The sequence below is a fragment of the Haliotis rufescens genome, unplaced genomic scaffold, assembly GCF_023055435.1.
Source record: "Haliotis rufescens isolate VD_foot unplaced genomic scaffold, xgHalRufe1.0.p SCAF_2, whole genome shotgun sequence".
Classification (NCBI taxonomy): Eukaryota; Metazoa; Mollusca; class Gastropoda; order Lepetellida; family Haliotidae; genus Haliotis; species Haliotis rufescens.
The window spans coordinates 21,496,012-21,510,908 of NW_025963890.1; the positions used below are offsets into that span (position 1 = coordinate 21,496,012).

At 43.6% G+C, this 14,897-nt stretch overlaps 30 non-coding genes across 30 annotated transcripts; 15 read left to right on the plus strand and 15 right to left on the minus strand.

Annotated features, from left to right (window-relative positions):
- The first annotated feature begins 560 nt into the window (after positions 1–560).
- On the plus strand, positions 561–653 carry Trnay-gua. The gene is made up of 2 exons: positions 561–597; positions 618–653. It is a non-coding gene; the product is annotated as a tRNA-Tyr (tRNA).
- A 187-nt stretch (positions 654–840) lies between these two features.
- Trnal-caa lies at positions 841–964 on the minus strand. Its single transcript has 2 exons — positions 927–964; positions 841–886 (listed from the first exon to the last, which is right to left on the minus strand). It is a non-coding gene; the product is annotated as a tRNA-Leu (tRNA).
- A 569-nt stretch (positions 965–1,533) lies between these two features.
- Positions 1,534–1,626, plus strand: Trnay-gua. The gene is made up of 2 exons: positions 1,534–1,570; positions 1,591–1,626. It is a non-coding gene; the product is annotated as a tRNA-Tyr (tRNA).
- Positions 1,627–1,813: 187 nt separating this feature from the next.
- On the minus strand, positions 1,814–1,937 carry Trnal-caa. The gene is made up of 2 exons: positions 1,900–1,937; positions 1,814–1,859 (listed from the first exon to the last, which is right to left on the minus strand). It is a non-coding gene; the product is annotated as a tRNA-Leu (tRNA).
- A 569-nt stretch (positions 1,938–2,506) lies between these two features.
- Trnay-gua lies at positions 2,507–2,599 on the plus strand. The gene is made up of 2 exons: positions 2,507–2,543; positions 2,564–2,599. It is a non-coding gene; the product is annotated as a tRNA-Tyr (tRNA).
- Positions 2,600–2,786: 187 nt separating this feature from the next.
- On the minus strand, positions 2,787–2,910 carry Trnal-caa. Its single transcript has 2 exons — positions 2,873–2,910; positions 2,787–2,832 (listed from the first exon to the last, which is right to left on the minus strand). It is a non-coding gene; the product is annotated as a tRNA-Leu (tRNA).
- A 569-nt stretch (positions 2,911–3,479) lies between these two features.
- Positions 3,480–3,572, plus strand: Trnay-gua. Its single transcript has 2 exons — positions 3,480–3,516; positions 3,537–3,572. It is a non-coding gene; the product is annotated as a tRNA-Tyr (tRNA).
- A 187-nt stretch (positions 3,573–3,759) lies between these two features.
- On the minus strand, positions 3,760–3,883 carry Trnal-caa. The gene is made up of 2 exons: positions 3,846–3,883; positions 3,760–3,805 (listed from the first exon to the last, which is right to left on the minus strand). It is a non-coding gene; the product is annotated as a tRNA-Leu (tRNA).
- A 525-nt stretch (positions 3,884–4,408) lies between these two features.
- Trnay-gua lies at positions 4,409–4,501 on the plus strand. The gene is made up of 2 exons: positions 4,409–4,445; positions 4,466–4,501. It is a non-coding gene; the product is annotated as a tRNA-Tyr (tRNA).
- Positions 4,502–4,688: 187 nt separating this feature from the next.
- Positions 4,689–4,812, minus strand: Trnal-caa. Its single transcript has 2 exons — positions 4,775–4,812; positions 4,689–4,734 (listed from the first exon to the last, which is right to left on the minus strand). It is a non-coding gene; the product is annotated as a tRNA-Leu (tRNA).
- A 569-nt stretch (positions 4,813–5,381) lies between these two features.
- Positions 5,382–5,474, plus strand: Trnay-gua. Its single transcript has 2 exons — positions 5,382–5,418; positions 5,439–5,474. It is a non-coding gene; the product is annotated as a tRNA-Tyr (tRNA).
- A 187-nt stretch (positions 5,475–5,661) lies between these two features.
- On the minus strand, positions 5,662–5,785 carry Trnal-caa. The gene is made up of 2 exons: positions 5,748–5,785; positions 5,662–5,707 (listed from the first exon to the last, which is right to left on the minus strand). It is a non-coding gene; the product is annotated as a tRNA-Leu (tRNA).
- A 570-nt stretch (positions 5,786–6,355) lies between these two features.
- On the plus strand, positions 6,356–6,448 carry Trnay-gua. Its single transcript has 2 exons — positions 6,356–6,392; positions 6,413–6,448. It is a non-coding gene; the product is annotated as a tRNA-Tyr (tRNA).
- A 187-nt stretch (positions 6,449–6,635) lies between these two features.
- Trnal-caa lies at positions 6,636–6,759 on the minus strand. Its single transcript has 2 exons — positions 6,722–6,759; positions 6,636–6,681 (listed from the first exon to the last, which is right to left on the minus strand). It is a non-coding gene; the product is annotated as a tRNA-Leu (tRNA).
- Positions 6,760–7,329: 570 nt separating this feature from the next.
- On the plus strand, positions 7,330–7,422 carry Trnay-gua. Its single transcript has 2 exons — positions 7,330–7,366; positions 7,387–7,422. It is a non-coding gene; the product is annotated as a tRNA-Tyr (tRNA).
- A 187-nt stretch (positions 7,423–7,609) lies between these two features.
- On the minus strand, positions 7,610–7,733 carry Trnal-caa. The gene is made up of 2 exons: positions 7,696–7,733; positions 7,610–7,655 (listed from the first exon to the last, which is right to left on the minus strand). It is a non-coding gene; the product is annotated as a tRNA-Leu (tRNA).
- A 570-nt stretch (positions 7,734–8,303) lies between these two features.
- Trnay-gua lies at positions 8,304–8,396 on the plus strand. The gene is made up of 2 exons: positions 8,304–8,340; positions 8,361–8,396. It is a non-coding gene; the product is annotated as a tRNA-Tyr (tRNA).
- A 187-nt stretch (positions 8,397–8,583) lies between these two features.
- On the minus strand, positions 8,584–8,707 carry Trnal-caa. The gene is made up of 2 exons: positions 8,670–8,707; positions 8,584–8,629 (listed from the first exon to the last, which is right to left on the minus strand). It is a non-coding gene; the product is annotated as a tRNA-Leu (tRNA).
- Positions 8,708–9,277: 570 nt separating this feature from the next.
- On the plus strand, positions 9,278–9,370 carry Trnay-gua. Its single transcript has 2 exons — positions 9,278–9,314; positions 9,335–9,370. It is a non-coding gene; the product is annotated as a tRNA-Tyr (tRNA).
- A 187-nt stretch (positions 9,371–9,557) lies between these two features.
- On the minus strand, positions 9,558–9,681 carry Trnal-caa. Its single transcript has 2 exons — positions 9,644–9,681; positions 9,558–9,603 (listed from the first exon to the last, which is right to left on the minus strand). It is a non-coding gene; the product is annotated as a tRNA-Leu (tRNA).
- Positions 9,682–10,251: 570 nt separating this feature from the next.
- On the plus strand, positions 10,252–10,344 carry Trnay-gua. Its single transcript has 2 exons — positions 10,252–10,288; positions 10,309–10,344. It is a non-coding gene; the product is annotated as a tRNA-Tyr (tRNA).
- A 187-nt stretch (positions 10,345–10,531) lies between these two features.
- Trnal-caa lies at positions 10,532–10,655 on the minus strand. Its single transcript has 2 exons — positions 10,618–10,655; positions 10,532–10,577 (listed from the first exon to the last, which is right to left on the minus strand). It is a non-coding gene; the product is annotated as a tRNA-Leu (tRNA).
- A 570-nt stretch (positions 10,656–11,225) lies between these two features.
- Trnay-gua lies at positions 11,226–11,318 on the plus strand. The gene is made up of 2 exons: positions 11,226–11,262; positions 11,283–11,318. It is a non-coding gene; the product is annotated as a tRNA-Tyr (tRNA).
- Positions 11,319–11,505: 187 nt separating this feature from the next.
- Trnal-caa lies at positions 11,506–11,629 on the minus strand. Its single transcript has 2 exons — positions 11,592–11,629; positions 11,506–11,551 (listed from the first exon to the last, which is right to left on the minus strand). It is a non-coding gene; the product is annotated as a tRNA-Leu (tRNA).
- Positions 11,630–12,199: 570 nt separating this feature from the next.
- Positions 12,200–12,292, plus strand: Trnay-gua. Its single transcript has 2 exons — positions 12,200–12,236; positions 12,257–12,292. It is a non-coding gene; the product is annotated as a tRNA-Tyr (tRNA).
- A 187-nt stretch (positions 12,293–12,479) lies between these two features.
- On the minus strand, positions 12,480–12,603 carry Trnal-caa. Its single transcript has 2 exons — positions 12,566–12,603; positions 12,480–12,525 (listed from the first exon to the last, which is right to left on the minus strand). It is a non-coding gene; the product is annotated as a tRNA-Leu (tRNA).
- A 570-nt stretch (positions 12,604–13,173) lies between these two features.
- Positions 13,174–13,266, plus strand: Trnay-gua. The gene is made up of 2 exons: positions 13,174–13,210; positions 13,231–13,266. It is a non-coding gene; the product is annotated as a tRNA-Tyr (tRNA).
- A 187-nt stretch (positions 13,267–13,453) lies between these two features.
- Positions 13,454–13,753, minus strand: Trnal-caa. The gene is made up of 2 exons: positions 13,716–13,753; positions 13,454–13,499 (listed from the first exon to the last, which is right to left on the minus strand). It is a non-coding gene; the product is annotated as a tRNA-Leu (tRNA).
- Positions 13,754–14,319: 566 nt separating this feature from the next.
- Trnay-gua lies at positions 14,320–14,412 on the plus strand. Its single transcript has 2 exons — positions 14,320–14,356; positions 14,377–14,412. It is a non-coding gene; the product is annotated as a tRNA-Tyr (tRNA).
- A 187-nt stretch (positions 14,413–14,599) lies between these two features.
- On the minus strand, positions 14,600–14,723 carry Trnal-caa. Its single transcript has 2 exons — positions 14,686–14,723; positions 14,600–14,645 (listed from the first exon to the last, which is right to left on the minus strand). It is a non-coding gene; the product is annotated as a tRNA-Leu (tRNA).
- Positions 14,724–14,897: the final 174 nt, after the last annotated feature.

Here is a 14,897-nt window from a genome sequence, read left to right on the forward strand (position 1 = left end):
GAAAGTGATAACTCTACGCTTTTGTAGAGACAAACCATGGACAAACATGTTGCCGTTTTTCATTCATGTTGATTCTACCTACAACCCTGCATGCATTTGGGATATTTTCAGAGCTAATCATTTCATCATTCAATCTGTGTTCTTGTCAATTTCACGCCTTTCCGTTTCAACGTAAGTGATGTGATGGATTGACTCTTCATGCAACTCTCGATTGTCACGAGGTTTGGCTTGCCATATGGTCTTCGCACGTTTCAAACACATAACAGTGTTGCACGTTCAGGTTGTCTTCACGTGGTGGAGGATGATTTTAAGGATTAGGCTAGCTCTCTGTTAAAAGATACCATACTGACCGCTGGACATTTCAACTTGTCCGACTGGAGATTGGTGTAAGGAGACATATTTGTATGTGAGGTTGAAATGAACCTTCAATAATATTAAGCAGGTTGCTGCCCATAACACACTGTCGCCCAGGAGGAAGTAGGTGAGCAGTCAAGCGAGGAAAGTCCTATTGATTTGAGAGAAAATCAGCCTAGCTATTAAAACGAACTCAAATGTCAGCACCCGTGATAGCTCAGTTGGTAGAGCGGAGGACTGTAGTGGCAAGGCTGTAATTGGCAATCCTTAGGTCGCTGGTTCAAATCCGGCTCGCGGGACAACGTTTTGTATCAATCACCAATTTATGAAGAACGAACATCGTTTCATTTGCATGTTTGTACCATTAATCACATTTTTACGTACCAGTCTTCCAAAATGATACCAGGACTCGCACATGTCTGCTATTATCCAAATGAAGGCAATATGCTTTAGGAAAGGCCATGTTTGAAGGGAGAAAAAAAAGTGTGTCAGAAGTGGGATTTGAACCCACGCCCACATTCGTGGACCAGAACACCCGTATCTCCACTATGGGAGAAGGTCTGATGCAATACCTTGAGTCTGGCGCCTTAGACCGCTCGGCCATCCTGACAACGATGTTGAAAGTGATAACTCTACGCTTTTGTAGAGACAAACCATGGACAAACATGTTGCCGTTTTTCAGTCATGTTGATTCTACCTACAACCCTGCATGCATTTGGGATATTTTCAGAGCTAATCATTTCATCATTCAATCTGTGTTCTTGTCAATTTCACGCCTTTCCGTTTCAACGTAAGTGATGTGATGGATTGACTCTTCATGCAACTCTCGATTGTCACGAGGTTTGGCTTGCCATATGGTCTTCGCACGTTTCAAACACATAACAGTGTTGCACGTTCAGGTTGTCTTCACGTGGTGGAGGATGATTTTAAGGATTAGGCTAGCTCTCTGTTAAAAGATACCATACTGACCGCTGGACATTTCAACTTGTCCGACTGGAGATTGGTGTAAGGAGACATATTTGTATGTGAGGTTGAAATGAACCTTCAATAATATTAAGCAGGTTGCTGCCCATAACACACTGTCGCCCAGGAGGAAGTAGGTGAGCAGTCAAGCGAGGAAAGTCCTATTGATTTGAGAGAAAATCAGCCTAGCTATTAAAACGAACTCAAATGTCAGCACCCGTGATAGCTCAGTTGGTAGAGCGGAGGACTGTAGTGGCAAGGCTGTAATTGGCAATCCTTAGGTCGCTGGTTCAAATCCGGCTCGCGGGACAACGTTTTGTATCAATCACCAATTTATGAAGAACGAACATCGTTTCATTTGCATGTTTGTACCATTAATCACATTTTTACGTACCAGTCTTCCAAAATGATACCAGGACTCGCACATGTCTGCTATTATCCAAATGAAGGCAATATGCTTTAGGAAAGGCCATGTTTGAAGGGAGAAAAAAAAGTGTGTCAGAAGTGGGATTTGAACCCACGCCCACATTCGTGGACCAGAACACCCGTATCTCCACTATGGGAGAAGGTCTGATGCAATACCTTGAGTCTGGCGCCTTAGACCGCTCGGCCATCCTGACAACGATGTTGAAAGTGATAACTCTACGCTTTTGTAGAGACAAACCATGGACAAACATGTTGCCGTTTTTCATTCATGTTGATTCTACCTACAACCCTGCATGCATTTGGGATATTTTCAGAGCTAATCATTTCATCATTCAATCTGTGTTCTTGTCAATTTCACGCCTTTCCGTTTCAACGTAAGTGATGTGATGGATTGACTCTTCATGCAACTCTCGATTGTCACGAGGTTTGGCTTGCCATATGGTCTTCGCACGTTTCAAACACATAACAGTGTTGCACGTTCAGGTTGTCTTCACGTGGTGGAGGATGATTTTAAGGATTAGGCTAGCTCTCTGTTAAAAGATACCATACTGACCGCTGGACATTTCAACTTGTCCGACTGGAGATTGGTGTAAGGAGACATATTTGTATGTGAGGTTGAAATGAACCTTCAATAATATTAAGCAGGTTGCTGCCCATAACACACTGTCGCCCAGGAGGAAGTAGGTGAGCAGTCAAGCGAGGAAAGTCCTATTGATTTGAGAGAAAATCAGCCTAGCTATTAAAACGAACTCAAATGTCAGCACCCGTGATAGCTCAGTTGGTAGAGCGGAGGACTGTAGTGGCAAATCTGTAATTGGCAATCCTTAGGTCGCTGGTTCAAATCCGGCTCGCGGGACAACGTTTTGTATCAATCACCAATTTATGAAGAACGAACATCGTTTCATTTGCATGTTTGTACCATTAATCACATTTTTACGTACCAGTCTTCCAAAATGATACCAGGACTCGCACATGTCTGCTATTATCCAAATGAAGGCAATATGCTTTAGGAAAGGCCATGTTTGAAGGGAGAAAAAAAAGTGTGTCAGAAGTGGGATTTGAACCCACGCCCACATTCGTGGACCAGAACACCCGTATCTCCACTATGGGAGAAGGTCTGATGCAATACCTTGAGTCTGGCGCCTTAGACCGCTCGGCCATCCTGACAACGATGTTGAAAGTGATAACTCTACGCTTTTGTAGAGACAAACCATGGACAAACATGTTGCCGTTTTTCAGTCATGTTGATTCTACCTACAACCCTGCATGCATTTGGGATATTTTCAGAGCTAATCATTTCATCATTCAATCTGTGTTCTTGTCAATTTCACGCCTTTCCGTTTCAACGTAAGTGATGTGATGGATTGACTCTTCATGCAACTCTCGATTGTCACGAGGTTTGGCTTGCCATATGGTCTTCGCACGTTTCAAACACATAACTGTGTTGCACGTTCAGGTTGTCTTCACGTGGTGGAGGATGATTTTAAGGATTAGGCTAGCTCTCTGTTAAAAGATACCATACTGACCGCTGGACATTTCAACTTGTCCGACTGGAGATTGGTGTAAGGAGACATATTTGTATGTGAGGTTGAAATGAACCTTCAATAATATTAAGCAGGTTGCTGCCCATAACACACTGTCGCCCAGGAGGAAGTAGGTGAGCAGTCAAGCGAGGAAAGTCCTATTGATTTGAGAGAAAATCAGCCTAGCTATTAAAACGAACTCAAATGTCAGCACCCGTGATAGCTCAGTTGGTAGAGCGGAGGACTGTAGTGGCAAGGCTGTAATTGGCAATCCTTAGGTCGCTGGTTCAAATCCGGCTCGCGGGACAACGTTTTGTATCAATCACCAATTTATGAAGAACGAACATCGTTTCATTTGCATGTTTGTACCATTAATCACATTTTTACGTACCAGTCTTCCAAAATGATACCAGGACTCGCACATGTCTGCTATTATCCAAATGAAGGCAATATGTTTTAGGAAAGGCAATGTTTGAAGGGAGAAAAAAAAGTGTGTCAGAAGTGGGATTTGAACCCACGCCCACATTCGTGGACCAGAACACCCGTATCTCCACTATGGGAGAAGGTCTGATGCAATACCTTGAGTCTGGCGCCTTAGACCGCTCGGCCATCCTGACAACGATGTTGAAAGTGATAACTCTACGCTTTTGTAGAGACAAACCATAGACAAACATGTTGCCGTTTTTCAGTCATGTTGATTCTACCTACAACCCTGCATGCATTTGGGATAGTTTCAGAGCTACTCATTTCATCATTCAATCTGTGTTCTTGTCAATTTCACGCCTTTCCGTTTCAACGTAAGTGATGTGATGGATTGACTCTTCATGCAACTCTCGATTGTCACGAGGTTTGGGCTTGCCATATGGTCTTCACACGTTTCAAACACATAACAGTGTTGCACGTTCAGGTTGTCTTCACGTGGTGGAGGATGATTTTAAGGATTAGGCTAGCTCCGACTGGAGATTGGTGTAAGGAGACATATTTGTATGTGAGGTTGAAATGAACCTTCAATAATATTAAGCAGGTTGCTGCCCATAACACACTGTCGCCCAGGAGGAAGTAGGTGAGCAGTCAAGCGAGGAAAGTCCTATTGATTTGAGAGAAAATCAGCCTAGCTATTAAAACGAACTCAAATGTCAGCACCCGTGATAGCTCAGTTGGTAGAGCCGAGGACTGTAGTGGCAAGGCTGTAATTGGCAATCCTTAGGTCGCTGGTTCAAATCCTGCTCGCGGGACAACTTTTTGTGTCAATCACCAATTTGTGAAGAACGAACATCGTTTCATTTGCATGTTTGTACCATTAATCACATTTTTACGTACCAGTCTTCCAAAATGATACCAGGACTCGCACATGTCTGCTATTATCCAAATGAAGGCAATATGCTTTAGGAAAGGCCATGTTTGAAGGGAGAAAAAAAAGTGTGTCAGAAGTGGGATTTGAACCCACGCCCACATTCATGGACCAGAACACCCGTATCTCCACTATGGGAGAAGGTCTGATGCAATACCTTGAGTCTGGCGCCTTAGACCGCTCGGCCATCCTGACAACGATGTTGAAAGTGATAACTCTACGCTTTTGTAGAGACAAACCATGGACAAACATGTTGCCGTTTTTCAGTCATGTTGATTCTACCTACAACCCTGCATGCTTTGGGATAGTTTCAGAGCTACTCATTTCATCATTCAATCTGTGTTCTTGTCAATTTCACGCCTTTCCGTTTCAACGTAAGTGATGTGATGGATTGACTCTTCATGCAACTCTCGATTGTCACGAGGTTTGGGCTTGCCATATGGTCTTCGCACGTTTCAAACAAATAACAGTGTTGCACGTTCAGGTTGTCTTCACCTGGTGGAGCATGATTTTAAGGATTAGGCTAGCTCTCTGTTAAAAGATACCATACTGACCGCTGGACATTTCAACTTGTCCGACTGGAGATTGGTGTAAGGAGACATATTTGTATGTGAGGTTGAAATGAACCTTCAATAATATTAAGCAGGTTGCTGCCCATAACACACTGTCGCCCAGGAGGAAGTAGGTGAGCAGTCAAGCGAGGAAAGTCCTATTGATTTGAGAGAAAATCAGCCTAGCTATTAAAACGAACTCAAATGTCAGCACCCGTGATAGCTCAGTTGGTAGAGCGGAGGACTGTAGTGGCAAGGCTGTAATTGGCAATCCTTAGGTCGCTGGTTCAAATCCGGCTCGCGGGACAACTTTTTGTATCAATCACCAATTTATGAAGAACGAACATCGTTTCATTTGCATGTTTGTACCATTAATCACATTTTTACGTACCAGTCTTCCAAAATGATACCAGGACTCGCACATGTCTGCTATTATCCAAATGAAGGCAATATGCTTTAGGAAAGGCAATGTTTGAAGGGAGAAAAAAAAGTGTGTCAGAAGTGGGATTTGAACCCACGCCCACATTCGTGGACCAGAACACCCGTATCTCCACTATGGGAGAAGGTCTGATGCAATACCTTGAGTCTGGCGCCTTAGACCGCTCGGCCATCCTGACAACGATGTTGAAAGTGATAACTCTACGCTTTTGTAGAGACAAACCATGGACAAACATGTTGCCGTTTTTCAGTCATGTTGATTCTACCTACAACCCTGCATGCATTTGGGATAGTTTCAGAGCTACTCATTTTATCATTCAATCTGTGTTCTTGTCAATTTCACGCCTTTCCGTTTCAACGTAAGTGATGTGATGGATTGACTCTTCATGCAACTCTCGATTGTCACGAGGTTTGGGCTTGCCATATGGTCTTCGCACGTTTCAAACAAATAACAGTGTTGCACGTTCAGGTTGTCTTCACGTGGTGGAGCATGATTTTAAGGATTAGGCTAGCTCTCTGTTAAAAGATACCATACTGACCGCTGGACATTTCAACTTGTCCGACTGGAGATTGGTGTAAGGAGACATATTTGTATGTGAGGTTGAAATGAACCTTCAATAATATTAAGCAGGTTGCTGCCCATAACACACTGTCGCCAAGGAGGAAGTAGGTGCGCAGTCAAGCAAGGAAAGTCCTATTGATTTGAGAGAAAATCAGCCTAGCTATTAAAACGAACTCAAATGTCAGCACCCGTGATAGCTCAGTTGGTAGAGCGGAGGACTGTAGTGGCAAATCTGTAATTGGCAATCCTTAGGTCGCTGGTTCAAATCCGGCTCGCGGGACAACTTTTTGTATCAATCACCAATTTATGAAGAACGAACATCGTTTCATTTGCATGTTTGTACCATTAATCACATTTTTACGTACCAGTCTTCCAAAATGATACCAGGACTCGCACATGTCTGCTATTATCCAAATGAAGGCAATATGCTTTAGGAAAGGCCATGTTTGAAGGGAGAAAAAAAAGTGTGTCAGAAGTGGGATTTGAACCCACGCCCACATTCGTGGACCAGAACACCCGTATCTCCACTATGGGAGAAGGTCTGATGCAATACCTTGAGTCTGGCGCCTTAGACCGCTCGGCCATCCTGACAACGATGTTGAAAGTGATAACTCTACGCTTTTGTAGAGACAAACCATGGACAAACATGTTGCCGTTTTTCAGTCATGTTGATTCTACCTACAACCCTGCATGCATTTGGGATAGTTTCAGAGCTACTCATTTCATCATTCAATCTGTGTTCTTGTCAATTTCACGCCTTTCCGTTTCAACGTAAGTGATGTGATGGATTGACTCTTCATGCAACTCTCGATTGTCACGAGGTTTGGGCTTGCCATATGGTCTTCGCACGTTTCAAACACATAACAGTGTTGCACGTTCAGGTTGTCTTCACGTGGTGGAGCATGATTTTAAGGATTAGGCTAGCTCTCTGTTAAAAGATACCATACTGACTGCTGGACATTTCAAGTTGTCCGACTGGAGATTGGTGTAAGGAGACATATTTGTATGTGAGGTTGAAATGAACCTTCAATAATATTAAGCAGGTTGCTGCCCATAACACACTGTCGCCCAGGAGGAAGTAGGTGAGCAGTCAAGCGAGGAAAGTCCTATTGATTTGAGAGAAAATCAGCCTAGCTATTAAAACGAACTCAAATGTCAGCACCCGTGATAGCTCAGTTGGTAGAGCGGAGGACTGTAGTGGCAAGGCTGTAATTGGCAATCCTTAGGTCGCTGGTTCAAATCCGGCTCGCGGGACAACTTTTTGTATCAATCACCAATTTATGAAGAACGAACATCGTTTCATTTGCATGTTTGTACCATTAATCACATTTTTACGTACCAGTCTTCCAAAATGATACCAGGACTCGCACATGTCTGCTATTATCCAAATGAAGGCAATATGCTTTAGGAAAGGCCATGTTTGAAGGGAGAAAAAAAAGTGTGTCAGAAGTGGGATTTGAACCCACGCCCACATTCGTGGACCAGAACACCCGTATCTCCACTATGGGAGAAGGTCTGATGCAATACCTTGAGTCTGGCGCCTTAGACCGCTCGGCCATCCTGACAACGATGTTGAAAGTGATAACTCTACGCTTTTGTAGAGACAAACCATGGACAAACATGTTGCCGTTTTTCAGTCATGTTGATTCTACCTACAACCCTGCATGCATTTGGGATAGTTTCAGAGCTACTCATTTCATCATTCAATCTGTGTTCTTGTCAATTTCACGCCTTTCCGTTTCAACGTAAGTGATGTGATGGATTGACTCTTCATGCAACTCTCGATTGTCACGAGGTTTGGGCTTGCCATATGGTCTTCACACGTTGGAAACAAATAACAGTGTTGCACGTTCAGGTTGTCTTCACCTGGTGGAGCATGATTTTAAGGATTAGGCTAGCTCTCTGTTAAAAGATACCATACTGACAGCTGGATATTTCAACTTGTCCGACTGGAGATTGGTGTAAGGAGACATATTTGTATGTGAGGTTGAAATGAACCTTCAATAATATTAAGCAGGTTGCTGCCCATAACACACTGTCGCCCAGGAGGAAGTAGGTGAGCAGTCAAGCGAGGAAAGTCCTATTGATTTGAGAGAAAATCAGCCTAGCTATTAAAACGAACTCAAATGTCAGCACCCGTGATAGCTCAGTTGGTAGAGCGGAGGACTGTAGTGGCAAGGCTGTAATTGGCAATCCTTAGGTCGCTGGTTCAAATCCGGCTCGCGGGACAACTTTTTGTATCAATCACCAATTTATGAAGAACGAACATCGTTTCATTTGCATGTTTGTACCATTAATCACATTTTTACGTACCAGTCTTCCAAAATGATACCAGGACTCGCACATGTCTGCTATTATCCAAATGAAGGCAATATGCTTTAGGAAAGGCAATGTTTGAAGGGAGAAAAAAAAGTGTGTCAGAAGTGGGATTTGAACCCACGCCCACATTCGTGGACCAGAACACCCGTATCTCCACTATGGGAGAAGGTCTGATGCAATACCTTGAGTCTGGCGCCTTAGACCGCTCGGCCATCCTGACAACGATGTTGAAAGTGATAACTCTACGCTTTTGTAGAGACAAACCATGGACAAACATGTTGCCGTTTTTCAGTCATGTTGATTCTACCTACAACCCTGCATGCATTTGGGATAGTTTCAGAGCTACTCATTTCATCATTCAATCTGTGTTCTTGTCAATTTCACGCCTTTCCGTTTCAACGTAAGTGATGTGATGGATTGACTCTTCATGCAACTCTCGATTGTCACGAGGTTTGGGCTTGCCATATGGTCTTCGCACGTTTCAAACAAATAACAGTGTTGCACGTTCAGGTTGTCTTCACGTGGTGGAGCATGATTTTAAGGATTAGGCTAGCTCTCTGTTAAAAGATACCATACTGACCGCCGGACATTTCAACTTGTCCGACTGGAGATTGGTGTAAGGAGACATATTTGTATGTGAGGTTGAAATGAACCTTCAATAATATTAAGCAGGTTGCTGCCCATAACACACTGTCGCCCAGGAGGAAGTAGGTGAGCAGTCAAGCGAGGAAAGTCCTATTGATTTGAGAGAAAATCAGCCTAGCTATTAAAACGAACTCAAATGTCAGCACCCGTGATAGCTCAGTTGGTAGAGCGGAGGACTGTAGTGGCAAGGCTGTAATTGGCAATCCTTAGGTCGCTGGTTCAAATCCGGCTCGCGGGACAACTTTTTGTATCAATCACCAATTTATGAAGAACGAACATCGTTTCATTTGCATGTTTGTACCATTAATCACATTTTTACGTACCAGTCTTCCAAAATGATACCAGGACTCGCACATGTCTGCTATTATCCAAATGAAGGCAATATGCTTTAGGAAAGGCCATGTTTGAAGGGAGAAAAAAAAGTGTGTCAGAAGTGGGATTTGAACCCACGCCCACATTCGTGGACCAGAACACCCGTATCTCCACTATGGGAGAAGGTCTGATGCAATACCTTGAGTCTGGCGCCTTAGACCGCTCGGCCATCCTGACAACGATGTTGAAAGTGATAACTCTACGCTTTTGTAGAGACAAACCATGGACAAACATGTTGCCGTTTTTCAGTCATGTTGATTCTACCTACAACCCTGCATGCATTTGGGATAGTTTCAGAGCTACTCATTTCATCATTCAATCTGTGTTCTTGTCAATTTCACGCCTTTCCGTTTCAACGTAAGTGATGTGATGGATTGACTCTTCATGCAACTCTCGATTGTCACGAGGTTTGGGCTTGCCATATGGTCTTCACACGTTGGAAACAAATAACAGTGTTGCACGTTCAGGTTGTCTTCACCTGGTGGAGCATGATTTTAAGGATTAGGCTAGCTCTCTGTTAAAAGATACCATACTGACAGCTGGATATTTCAACTTGTCCGACTGGAGATTGGTGTAAGGAGACATATTTGTATGTGAGGTTGAAATGAACCTTCAATAATATTAAGCAGGTTGCTGCCCATAACACACTGTCGCCCAGGAGGAAGTAGGTGAGCAGTCAAGCGAGGAAAGTCCTATTGATTTGAGAGAAAATCAGCCTAGCTATTAAAACGAACTCAAATGTCAGCACCCGTGATAGCTCAGTTGGTAGAGCGGAGGACTGTAGTGGCAAGGCTGTAATTGGCAATCCTTAGGTCGCTGGTTCAAATCCGGCTCGCGGGACAACTTTTTGTATCAATCACCAATTTATGAAGAACGAACATCGTTTCATTTGCATGTTTGTACCATTAATCACATTTTTACGTACCAGTCTTCCAAAATGATACCAGGACTCGCACATGTCTGCTATTATCCAAATGAAGGCAATATGCTTTAGGAAAGGCAATGTTTGAAGGGAGAAAAAAAAGTGTGTCAGAAGTGGGATTTGAACCCACGCCCACATTCGTGGACCAGAACACCCGTATCTCCACTATGGGAGAAGGTCTGATGCAATACCTTGAGTCTGGCGCCTTAGACCGCTCGGCCATCCTGACAACGATGTTGAAAGTGATAACTCTACGCTTTTGTAGAGACAAACCATGGACAAACATGTTGCCGTTTTTCAGTCATGTTGATTCTACCTACAACCCTGCATGCATTTGGGATAGTTTCAGAGCTACTCATTTCATCATTCAATCTGTGTTCTTGTCAATTTCACGCCTTTCCGTTTCAACGTAAGTGATGTGATGGATTGACTCTTCATGCAACTCTCGATTGTCACGAGGTTTGGGCTTGCCATATGGTCTTCGCACGTTTCAAACAAATAACAGTGTTGCACGTTCAGGTTGTCTTCACGTGGTGGAGCATGATTTTAAGGATTAGGCTAGCTCTCTGTTAAAAGATACCATACTGACCGCCGGACATTTCAACTTGTCCGACTGGAGATTGGTGTAAGGAGACATATTTGTATGTGAGGTTGAAATGAACCTTCAATAATATTAAGCAGGTTGCTGCCCATAACACACTGTCGCCCAGGAGGAAGTAGGTGAGCAGTCAAGCGAGGAAAGTCCTATTGATTTGAGAGAAAATCAGCCTAGCTATTAAAACGAACTCAAATGTCAGCACCCGTGATAGCTCAGTTGGTAGAGCGGAGGACTGTAGTGGCAAATCTGTAATTGGCAATCCTTAGGTCGCTGGTTCAAATCCGGCTCGCGGGACAACTTTTTGTATCAATCACCAATTTATGAAGAACGAACATCGTTTCATTTGCATGTTTGTACCATTAATCACATTTTTACGTACCAGTCTTCCAAAATGATACCAGGACTCGCACATGTCTGCTATTATCCAAATGAAGGCAATATGCTTTAGGAAAGGCCATGTTTGAAGGGAGAAAAAAAAGTGTGTCAGAAGTGGGATTTGAACCCACGCCCACATTCGTGGACCAGAACACCCGTATCTCCACTATGGGAGAAGGTCTGATGCAATACCTTGAGTCTGGCGCCTTAGACCGCTCGGCCATCCTGACAACGATGTTGAAAGTGATAACTCTACGCTTTTGTAGAGACAAACCATGGACAAACATGTTGCCGTTTTTCAGTCATGTTGATTCTACCTACAACCCTGCATGCATTTGGGATAGTTTCAGAGCTACTCATTTCATCATTCAATCTGTGTTCTTGTCAATTTCACGCCTTTCCGTTTCAACGTAAGTGATGTGATGGATTGACTCTTCATGCAACTCTCGATTGTCACGAGGTTTGGGCTTGCCATATGGTCTTCGCACGTTTCAAACACATAACAGTGTTGCACGTTCAGGTTGTCTTCACCTGGTGGAGCATGATTTTAAGGATTAGGCTAGCTCTCTGTTAAAAGATACCATACTGACCGCTGGACATTTCAACTTGTCCGACTGGAGATTGGTGTAAGGAGACATATTTGTATGTGAGGTTGAAATGAACCTTCAATAATATTAAGCAGGTTGCTGCCCATAACACACTGTCGCCAAGGAGGAAGTAGGTGAGCAGTCAAGCAAGGAAAGTCCTATTGATTTGAGAGAAAATCAGCCTAGCTATTAAAACGAACTCAAATGTCAGCACCCGTGATAGCTCAGTTGGTAGAGCGGAGGACTGTAGTGGCAAGGCTGTAATTGGCAATCCTTAGGTCGCTGGTTCAAATCCGGCTCGCGGGACAACGTTTTGTATCAATCACCAATTTATGAAGAACGAACATCGTTTCATTTGCATGTTTGTACCATTAATCACATTTTTACGTACCAGTCTTCCAAAATGATACCAGGACTCGCACATGTCTGCTATTATCCAAATGAAGGCAATATGCTTTAGGAAAGGCAATGTTTGAAGGGAGAAAAAAAAGTGTGTCAGAAGTGGGATTTGAACCCACGCCCACATTCGTGGACCAGAACACCCGTATCTCCACTATGGGAGAAGGTCTGATGCAATACCTTGAGTCTGGCGCCTTAGACCGCTCGGCCATCCTGACAACGATGTTGAAAGTGATAACTCTACGCTTTTGTAGAGACAAACCATGGACAAACATGTTGCCGTTTTTCAGTCATGTTGATTCTACCTACAACCCTGCATGCATTTGGGATAGTTTCAGAGCTACTCATTTCATCATTCAATCTGTGTTCTTGTCAATTTCACGCCTTTCCGTTTCAACGTAAGTGATGTGATGGATTGACTCTTCATGCAACTCTCGATTGTCACGAGGTTTGGGCTTGCCATATGGTCTTCACACGTTTCAAACAAATAACAGTGTTGCACGTTCAGGTTGTCTTCACGTGGTGGAGCATGATTTTAAGGATTAGGCTAGCTCTCTGTTAAAAGATACCATACTGACCGCTGGACATTTCAACTTGTCCGACTGGAGATTGGTGTAAGGAGACATATTTGTATGTGAGGTTGAAATGAACCTTCAATTATATTAAGCAGGTTGCTGCCCATAACACACTGTCGCCAAGGAGGAAGTAGGTGAGCAGTCAAGCGAGGAAAGTCCTATTGATTTGAGAGAAAATCAGCCTAGCTATTAAAACGAACTCAAATGTCAGCACCCGTGATAGCTCAGTTGGTAGAGCGGAGGACTGTAGTGGCAAGGCTGTAATTGGCAATCCTTAGGTCGCTGGTTCAAATCCGGCTCGCGGGACAACTTTTTGTATCAATCACCAATTTATGAAGAACGAACATCGTTTCATTTGCATGTTTGTACCATTAATCACATTTTTACGTACCAGTCTTCCAAAATGATACCAGGACTCGCACATGTCTGCTATTATCCAAATGAAGGCAATATGCTTTAGGAAAGGCAATGTTTGAAGGGAGAAAAAAAAGTGTGTCAGAAGTGGGATTTGAACCCACGCCCACATTCGTGGACCAGAACACCCGTATCTCCACTATGGGAGAGGGGCGGTCGGGTAGCCTAGTGGTTAAAGCGTTCGCTCGTAACGCCTAAGACCCGGGTTCGATTCCCGACATGGGTACAATGTGTGAAGCCCATTTCTGGTGTCCCCCGCCGTGATATTGCTGGAATATTCCTAAAAGCGGCGTAAAACCATACTCACTCACTCCACTATGGGAGAAGGTCTGATGCAATACCTTGAGTCTGGCGCCTTAGACCGCTCGGCCATCCAGACAACGATGTTGAAAGTGATAACTCTACGCTTTTGTAGAGACAAACCATGGACAAACATGTTGTCGTTTTTCAGTCATGTTGATTCTACCTACAACCCTGCATGCATTTGGGATAGTTTCAGAGCTACCCATTTCATCATTCAATCTGTGTTCTTGTCAATTTCACACCTTTCCGTTTCAACGTAAGTGATGTGATGGATTGACTCTTCATGCAACTCTCGATTGTCACGAGGTTTGGGCTTGCCATATGGTCTTCACACGTTTCAAACAAATAACAGTGTTGCACGTTCAGGTTGTCTTCACATGGTGGAGCATGATTTTAAGGATTAGGCTCTCTGTTAAAAGATACCATACTGACCGCTGGACATTTCAACTTGTCCGACTGGAGATTGGTGTAAGGAGACATATTTGTATGTGAGGTTGAAATGAACCTTCAATATTATTAAGCAGGTTGCTGCCCATAACACACTGTCGCCAAGGAGGAAGTAGGTGAGCAGTCAAGCGAGGAAAGTCCTATTGATTTGAGAGAAAATCAGCCTAGCTATTTAAACGAACTCAAATGTCAGCACCCGTGATAGCTCAGTTGGTAGAGCGGAGGACTGTAGTGGCAAGGCTGTAATTGGCAATCCTTAGGTCGCTGGTTCAAATCCGGCTCGCGGGACAACTTTTTGTATCAATCACCAATTTATGAAGAACGAACATCGTTTCATTTGCATGTTTGTACCATTAATCACATTTTTACGTACCAGTCTTCCAAAATGATACCAGGACTCGCACATGTCTGCTATTATCCAAATGAAGGCAATATGCTTTAGGAAAGGCCATGTTTGAAGGGAGAAAAAAAAGTGTGTCAGAAGTGGGATTTGAACCCACGCCCACATTCGTGGACCAGAACACCCGTATCTCCACTATGGGAGAAGGTCTGATGCAATACCTTGAGTCTGGCGCCTTAGACCGCTCGGCCATCCTGACAACGATGTTGAAAGTGATAACTCTACGCTTTTGTAGAGACAAACCATGGACAAACATGTTGCCGTTTTTCAGTCATGTTGATTCTACCTACAACCCTGCATGCATTTGGGATAGTTTCAGAGCTACTCATTTCATCATTCAATCTGTGTTCTTGTCAATTTCACGCCTTTCCGT